This window comes from Ruditapes philippinarum, unplaced genomic scaffold (genome assembly GCF_026571515.1).
Source record: "Ruditapes philippinarum isolate M1 unplaced genomic scaffold, ASM2657151v2 ctg1730_1_1_1_1, whole genome shotgun sequence".
NCBI lineage: Eukaryota > Metazoa > Mollusca > Bivalvia > Venerida > Veneridae > Ruditapes > Ruditapes philippinarum.
This window is the reverse complement of record NW_026852013.1, coordinates 83,359-93,087: the sequence shown is the minus strand read 5'-3', so window position 1 is coordinate 93,087 and position 9,729 is coordinate 83,359.

Sequence of the window (9,729 nt, the reverse complement as noted above, 5' to 3'; positions counted from 1 at the left end):
ACGTATTTGCTTATAATAACCCTTCACGAACAAAGCTCGATTATTATTTTATGACGGTAAAAGATGACGAAAGCAACAACCAAGCGGTCACCTTTCTGATTACCTCAGTACCATGTGTAGACATTAAAGATAAATAAAATATTGTTTCTTTTTGGTGTTATATCTTTATTCCCAGCTAAAATCTCAACCTTCTAAATTTGTGTAATTGATTAGCCTTACTTTGAATTTGAAATTTTAGAAGATTTAATGTCAAAAGTACAAAAGCCATCAAAAAAAATTTAACCTTTGTCAGACTTCGCGGGTATGCTTTACTGGTTGCAAAGGCTGACACTTTCAGTTCCAGCATGTTAAGAGTTTACTTCCATTTTTAAGGTGAAGGCTGATTTGACCTCAAGTTCAACAAACAAAATAATGCATTTCTTAACAATTATTTGTTTCCGAAAATTGCAAACAATAACTCCTTTCCTGCAGACCAATAACTATCATTTGAAGTTCCATATACTAGTTACAATTGGCAAAATTCACAAAAGTATCACAGCAGCATTACAAACGTTTTCATTCGAACATGGCAATTCTCTAATGATGCTATTTCTTTTTCGTCTTAGATAGCATGAGAGCTTATGATGTTAAATAATTTTACTTAAGAATTTCGTTATAATAACTTAATCGAAGCAAGGCAATACAAGACTTTTAAACATGATTATTATAAATTAGAATAAAAATAGTCAAGTTTTTTGAACACGGTTTGGTCTCCGATCTTTAGATAAAGAGCGACACAAAGCAAGAAAAAAGAAGTATGAAAATATGAATGTGACAATTCAACAAAGTTAAGTGACGTTCATAAATAACAGCTCCCAACAGTACTAAGACTTTGGACGCCGACTTTCATTTTTGATCTTGTTCATCATATTTTGGACTAACACATAAGCACTCAAAAGCACATGCCATCAGTCAGATAAATAAAACATTATTATAAAATAAAAGATGCATATAAAACATGCACACATAATGTTGAGGACAAAACATGACTTGTTTTAGTACAAACGATCCTAAGTTACGACATGAAAAAAGCAAATGGTGAAATGTTCAGCACATAAAACATATAAATGTTGCATGTAAGATTTATTTTAAAATTGACGACATGCATGCTGGTTTTATATCCTTTACAAGTGTCATAAACACGGGACGGTCTCTAATCCTGGCTTTATTTTTGATAACCAGGTGGATAACCTCGAAGGAATTTTTAGAATATATCCAACTTATATTTCAATGATTAACCACGTAATCCCTCAAGATTAGTTGGTTTACAGAAAATTAAAGTTTTTCCTTTTTAAACACCTGAATTGTCAAAAATATGCAAATCGTTTGAAACATGTTGTAAAATTTGTACAGTTTATTCAAATCTTTAAATCTCCTGAAAATGCCATATAAACAGAGTCGGTGATAAGCACAGAAATTATGTCCATTGCTTTCGATGCATTTAATTTTCATAGTGAATGTTTTAAATGATGAGTGTGAAAAAGAGAGAGAATGCTGTGTGTGAAAAGGAGAAAGAATGCTTTGTGTGAAAAGGAGAAAAAATGCTGTGTGTGAATAGGAGAAAGAATGCAGTGTGTGAAAAGGATGAAGAATGTTGTGTGTGAAAAGGAGAAAGAATGGTGTACAGTAAAAAAAACCCAATTAAGACCACCATCTGGACTGGACAAAACTGGTCTTAATTGCGGGGTGGTTTTAATTGTGAATAGTCTTATCAATGTTTACACACTTTTTGACCATGATCTTTTTTAGTCATTTTTTATGAGCAAGCAGTATATATACCTGCAAAAACAACATAAAACTATGTTATAAATTAACATCTGATGGGAAGAAAGAAATTTTATATCAAATTCTATTTTGCCTGATTTCAATATCAATTTCAATATTAATTATGATATGATGTATAATTCACCCTTCAAAAAAATTAGTTCTTCTCATAATCAATGTGCTTAAAGCAAGATTAAACCACTCTAAAAGTTATTTTCTCAACTTATTTCGTACAATATCCCAATGATATAAGGTGTTTTTGACACCTTGTCAAATTAGGTGTCATGCCTAAGAGCATTCAAGCTGATAATAACAACAAATTTAAGATCTAGGTAGGTTTTGACTTTAAATCGTGCTCTCAAAAGTGGGGTCAAGTAAAGAACAAAACAAAGAATTGGGACTGAATCTGGTGGTCTTAAAAGTGGATAAGCGAGGTGGTCTTAATTCTGGATCATGTAACCATTGACATTAAAGAACAGAATATTCCTTACTTTTAAAATATGGTCTAAATAGCGGAGTGGTCTTAATTCCGGGGTGGTCTTAAGTAGGGATTCTACTGTAAAGAACGATGTGTCTGAAAAGGAGAAAGAATGCAGTGAGTGAAAAGGAGAAGGAATGCTGTGAATGTAAAGGAGAAGAAATGCAGTGTGTGAAAAGGAGAAAGAATGCCGTGTGTGAAAAGGAGAAAAAAATGCTATGTGTGAAAAGGAGAAAGAATGTTGTGTGTGAAAAAGAGAATAAATGGTGTATGTGAAAAAGGATAAAGAATGATGTGTGTGAATGCAGTATGTGAAAAGGTGAAGGAATGCTGTGAATGTAAAGGAGAAGGAATGCTGTGATTGTAAAGGAGTGCAGAGTGTGAAAAGGAGGAAGAATGTTGCATTTAAAAGGAGTTGGAACATTTTTTCTGTATTTCATTAACAATCGTTTTCAACCGAGCCAGATATTTGCACAAAAATATGTGTTCAATGCTTCCGAATGATTTATTTTCATATATTATATTGATTGTTAGGAAATGGAATTTGAATGGCTGGGGATTTTAGTTATAATTTCATGACAGAACTGCAAACAAACCGGACTCTTAAAGTTTAAGAAAGATTTTAGAGAGGCCTTAAAGGTTAACTGTACGCTTTGTTAAATACTATATAGATCACTAATCACCAAAGTGCCATACAAACATCAGGTAATACTTTAATGCAATGCGTACTGAGCTCTTTTCAAATTTCTTCTTAAAAAAGATTATCAGATTTTTTTTATCATAAGACCTAAACTTTTTATCGATTTAAACAAATAAATTTAAATACTGTCATAAATTTATTTAATTTTGTACTCTTAAATGTTCCCGACTATTAATATGGGATCTGTAACTATTTTCTTAAAAGTTTAGAACACAAATTCACATAATACACATATATTATGTAATATTATCAATGAATTATAATGGTACTATTGTGTTTTCCAATGGTTGCCTTTTATGTTAAATATCTCTTTAGTTAATTGAAGTAGCTATTATACAAAATAGAACTTTACCATTATCAGTATTGTGTTATTGTATTATTAGAATTGAACTATATTATCATTAAAACAAGAGGGCCATGATTGCCCTGGATCGCTCCCCTGACCCATCAACCGCATCCAAACAATGTCTTAGCCAAGTTTGATGACAATTGAGTCAAAAATGTGACCTAAAGTGTGTTTAAAAGGTTTACCATATTTGGGCAATGTGACCTAATTTTTGACTGGAGACGACCCATATTCAAACTTGACCTAGAAATCATCAAAACAACCTTTCTGACAAATTTCCAGGATATTTGGATCAAAACTGCAGCCACTACAGTGTTATAAAGATTTTTCTATTTTTAGCTCCTTTAACATAGTTTTTGACCGGAAATGACTCATCTTCGAACTTGACCTAGAAATCATCAAACCAACCTTCCTGACAAATTTCCAGAATATTTGGATCGAAACTGCAGCCACTGGAGTGTTAACAAGCTTTTTCTATTTCTGTGACATAGTTTTTGACCGGAGATGACCCATCTTTGAACTTGACCTAGAATTCATCAAAACAACCTTCCTGACAAATTTCCAGAATATTTTTTATCAAAACTGCAGCCACTAGAGTGTTAACAAGCTTTTTTCTATTTTCAGCTCCTGTGACCTAGTTTTTGACCGGAGATGATCCATCTTCTAAGTTGACATAGAAATCATCAAAACAACTTTTCTGACAAATTTCCAGAATATTTTTTATCAAAACTGCAGCCACTAGAGTGTTAACAAGCTTTATCTATTTTTAGCTCCTGTGACCCTAGTTTTTGACTGGAGATGACCCATCTTTAAAACTGATCTAGAAATCATCTAAACAATTTTCTTGACAAATTTCCAGAATATTTGGATCAAAACTAAAGCCACTGGAGTGTTCACAAGCTTTTTCTATTTCTAGCTCCTGTGATCTAGGTTTTGACTTGAGATGACCCATCTTCGAACTTGACATATAAATCATCAAAACAACCTTTCTGAAAAATTTCCAGAATATTTGGAGCAAAACTGCAGCCACTAGGGTGTTAACAACCTTTTTCTATTTTTAGCTCCTGTGACCTTGTTTTGACCGGAGATAACCCATCTTCAAACTTGACCTAGAAAGTGTAAAAACAATCTTCCTGACAAATTTATAGAAGATTTTGATCACAAATAAAGCCACTAGAGTGTTCACAAACTTATTTTATTTGTAGCTCCTTTGACCTTGTTTTTGACCAGAGATAACCCATCTTCAAACTTGACCTATAATCATCAAAACAACCTTCCTGACAAATTTCCAGAATATTTGGATAAAAACTGCAGCCAAAAGAGTGTTAACAAGCTTTTCTACTTATAGCTCATGTGACCTAGTTTTTGACCGGATATAACCAATCTTCAAATTTTCTCTGTATTTCATTGAGACAAACATTCTGACAAAGTTTGATGATGATCCAATCAAAACTGTGACTGTTAGACTGTTAACAACCCGTTTGTTGACAACGCACGACGCACTACGCACGACGACGGGCACCGGACAAAGCCCCATCACTATACCTCACCTTGACCACTATGTGGTTAGGTGAGCTAAAAATGCATCATAGTTAAGAGTTTTTCCCCGCCATATAAAGTAACGTTACTATTCTTTCATTTCGTCAGTTGTTTTTTTAAGAAATAATATCGATATGAACTGTGTTTTTCAGCTATTAAACACCGTTTTAATGAATAAAAATGACTACGAATGCCGTTGGTCTGAGTGCTTAATTGTTCCGTATAAAAACTCTAAATCAGTTTTAAATAGGGGATTAACACCGCCGCTCAGACTTTTATCTAGGCAAAGTAAGGGAGATCACTTTAAAAAAAAGCGTTTTTACTAGACGTGTAGAATAAATCTTGCTTTTCTACTATGCACCCAACTGTCGTTCAAGTAATTGTCGTTAAAGTAAAATTGGATCGAAAGAACAAGAACAATTAAACTCTTCGTATCGCGTACATATCTTAATTTTAATCATTAACTTAACAATATGGCGTCATTTTGGTGTCATTGTATAAATGGATGACGTCATTTTGCTGCTTATGAATATAATATTTTTTTTCATTTATTATGATGTCTTTGTTAATCCATTTCCTTCTGTGTGTATATTGACAAAAGCACGAGTCATGCTAGAATTAGATGTTTTTCTCGATGCTGTGTTAGCCGTAACGCCGGTAAGTAAAAGCAAGTTAAAATCACATGTCGTTCTTCATCTTTCTATTATTGTCCATATTATAAATAAACTCATTCTCAGATACATACATAATGTGTAAAGAATAACATATAAAATAATAAACAAAATTTCAATTCATTTTTTTCCAAAATAAAAAAAAACATTTGAATTGCTTTGAATTTGAAATTGTATATTGCATATTTGATTTCTTTTTTATACTTAAGAAGGTAAGAACTAGGGGTCATATCCAAAATTCATAAAAAGGGTTTAATAGACACGCTTGTTAGAAAGTTGAAACGCCAATTTAAACACATTATTTGTCAAATCTGAGCCGTCGGTCCATCTCACCACTGGCTTTCCTGGTGAACCGTATTCGAAATCATCAAAACAAACTTTCAGACTAATTTCCAGGATATTTGGATCAAAATAGAAGGCACAAGAGTGTAAAGAAGATTTTACTTTTTTAACTGTTGTGACCTAGTTTTCCATCCGAGATGACCCTTGTTCGAACTCATCCGATTATCTAGACAAGCATCCTGACAAAGTTTGATGATTGAGAAAAAAAATGTGACCACTAGAGTGTTAAGGAGGAAATGAGGACGGACGAAAGACGACAAAGATTCAACGATCCTTAAAGCTCACCCAGAGCTGGCTTAGGTGAGCTAAAAATCATTCAAAACATGATTAGATGAAAAAATTACCTTGAACATTTTCAGACGCCAAGAAAAGGTGCTTGTATAATGTATGACGTACTGAGAGTAATGAATTTAAACATTCACACCATACCAACACAATAAAGCAGATATGACCGAGAATGTTTCTTCACACCTTGTGCACACTCAAAGGAGATTAAAATAAGATATTCACTAGACGCAAATCCTTTTTCAAATGCTTCTCTAAAATGTTTAACTGTTTCAAGAGTTAATCAGGAAAATCTTGTTTCTTTTATTCAGACCTGCAAAGACGGATGCCAGTTTAAACAGAAATTTTAAAACTGAAAACTTTACATAATATCTAATATATAAATGGGCATTGACAATAACATATATCGTACTTGTAACTTGAAAATATAAAAAATAGTTTTCTGACTTGGTTGTGAATAATAATAATAATAATAATGATGATGATGATGATGATGATGATGATGATAATGGTGATGATGATGATGATGATGATCAATGATGATGTTGAAGATGATGATGATGATAATAATAAAACAATTGACACGCGAAATAAACGAATATCGAATTAAGAAAAAAAAACAACAACAAAAAAACTCAAGGAAACGTTTTAATAATATAATCAGTAAAAACCGCACAAAGCTTCTAATTAAAGAACTTGTCATAGTTCTTCCTTGGTTGAATATGTTTTTCAAAAATTGAATACCCACCCACCTATAAATTATGTACGCAGTTACATGTATATTGGCTTGCTGTGGAGCCGTTAAAGACTTAGGTAGTTTGAACTTTACAGTACCGTCCATGAACAGGCTCAATCAAACCGAGCCTGCAACATTTTCAATTTTGCTATGTTGGGCTTTCTTGAGGGATTCTTATTTCACTCTATTAGATATAAATGAAGCCTAGCGACTTAAATGAAAACCACCGGTAAACATTAGAAACAATATTTTGTGAAGTTGCCAACCGATATCAGCCTTTATTGAACTATTTGAAGTATGGCAGTTTATCATTTTGAACACTTCCTTTCAATTGACAATCTTGAATTCAAATTGGCTGATCAGTTTACAAAATCCCCACTTGTTTGTATATACACTTGCATTCATTTGTTTGCATAAACCATTCAGCAACTGACAGGCAGGATAAAGGTTTTATTCTCTATAAAATGTTGGCTTATCATACATAGCCTATTCAAACATCTGCTTGTTTACACCTGAAACATTTCTTATGCCCTAAAAACCATTTGTTAAGCATGTGATAAAATTGAGGCCACTATTTTTTGTATCTCAGATTTTTTTTTCCAAAAAAAAGTTAGGCTTTGAGAAGAAAATAAAAAATAAATACAATGAGCTTCAAACCCCCCCCCCACACACCTAAACATCTTACCAATGACTACAAGCACAGCAAATCCCCGGACATTTGTCCCTCAGGACACTCCTTTCCGACCTAAAGAATGCATAATTGAACAAGTGGCTCTCAGGAGTAACGTAGTGGAGTCTAAATACGCGCAGTATGATCGCGGTAGCGTCTTCATGATTGGAAAGCTCTACGCTCTCGCCACGTTTATTTTGAACGTGCTCAAAACAAGTGTAGCGGGAACGTGGTCAACAAGAATCGGGGTAAAGTCGTAAAAAGAGTGCGGTAGAAGCGCCGTAATTGCACAAGCAGCGCGGAAGCATCGTGGATAGTACTTCATGATCGTAGTAAAAGCGCAATAAAAGCATAGTACAGTCGGGAACATACCGAGTTCGCTTCTGTTACGTTCCCACTATGTTCTTAATACGTTCCCACTTCGATCTCTCTACGTTCATGACGATCCTACGAAGACCTACCATAACCCTACGACGATCATACCACTACCTGACAGGTAGCAGTTTGTTTTTATACGCTGCTATTTGACCAGACAATCTGCCAAGTACATATATAGGGCGGCACTTTACTTGGCGATCATTTGCAGCTCCGCCTGTTAACAATCTGTGCTGTGAGTAAAACATTACGGCGATCTAATCGCTTTTATAAACAAACTCAACGAAGTTAAGAAAGTTTTAAAATGTAATTGCGAAAGCTCTGCATTAAACACCACATCTTGATTGGACTTTGGAATTCAAAATCTTAAAATAAATATTTACTCTCCAAGTTTCTTTTTTTTTATTTTCAAAAAACAAAGTGTCGTCGGGTCTGAGAAACGAAAGAACAATGAACAGTGGCCTAAAATATAATAAAAGATCAAAGGTCAGAGGAAACAACCCCATTACTCACACAGCCTCTAGCATATCAGTCTTATCAATGTGGGACATTAGTGTAAAATGTTCAACCTATACCTCTTAAACAATCACAATACTTTAGTAAGTAAATGAATCAAATAAACAACACTTGTTAAGGGGCATTAAAAAAGACAAGATGAAACTTAAAAATGTTTGACAGTTTATCATGCTTAAGCGAAAAGTGACATCTATCCTTTTGGTATTTTAAGTAGTCTATTTAATACTGAAATCCCAAAGTATCCAAAACAAACTGACCAATTTATAAGAATGTAACTCTTTTTCGGTAAGTACCTACTGATGCATCGCTCGGTTCCATTACACAAGGACCAATCAACTCAATCACATATTGTTGATAAAAAGAAAAACACAATAAAAAAGAAAACAAGAAAAAGCTATGTAACATTTAAAATGAATTGTATGCTTTTGTTCATGCAAAATCCACAGTCCATGACTAAGATATTTCTATTGTTTTCATAGAGTTAGGAGTTATGCTTTCAAAAAAGCGCATGCATTAAGTTCCGTGAACTTTTTCCTGCAATATAACAGTTACCTACATTTACTCAAAAGCATATTGAATAGGCCAGACATAGATCATTTATCGGCCGTTTTTTGAAAAATATAGTCACCATTAATCTCGCGGCAACTGATTTTCACCTTTGCTTTTAATATTATGGTAAAAAATACTTAAAGTTAAATAACTCTTGTAAAATATTTATTCATTTATATTTAATAATAACGATAGTAATCTTTACATCGACATATGTGGTATATTAAACAAGAAGTGTCTTTATAAAAGATACCTGGCCGAAGTCAAACCAAGTATGCAAACCGCAAACAGAATATTTTATTCGTCCTCAATAGTTTAATTTCATTTGATTTTTACCCGCAAGGCTTTTCCCCATTAATTGTCATCTTAGATTTAAACAAAATGACTTACATTATTTGATTTTATTCAAAATGGAATTTTATTTGAATAGGAATTGCTAATAAAACATTTAGCAGAAACTATAACCGAAGCTCTTTCAAAGTATAAATCGAACAGGCTATTAGTATTAAAATGACCAATGAAAATTCTGCCTATATTAATTTCTTTACTGTTTATTTTAGCGGAACAGATGGCCTTCGGCTAAAACTGACAATAATGTTAGGGAATATCGTGTAATTGTATTCAATTTCAAAATAGTCATAAACTTAAACTTATCTTACATTGCGCAAAAACAACAGCATAATTAGAACCAAAATAACAAAACACTTCAGCTCACAGTG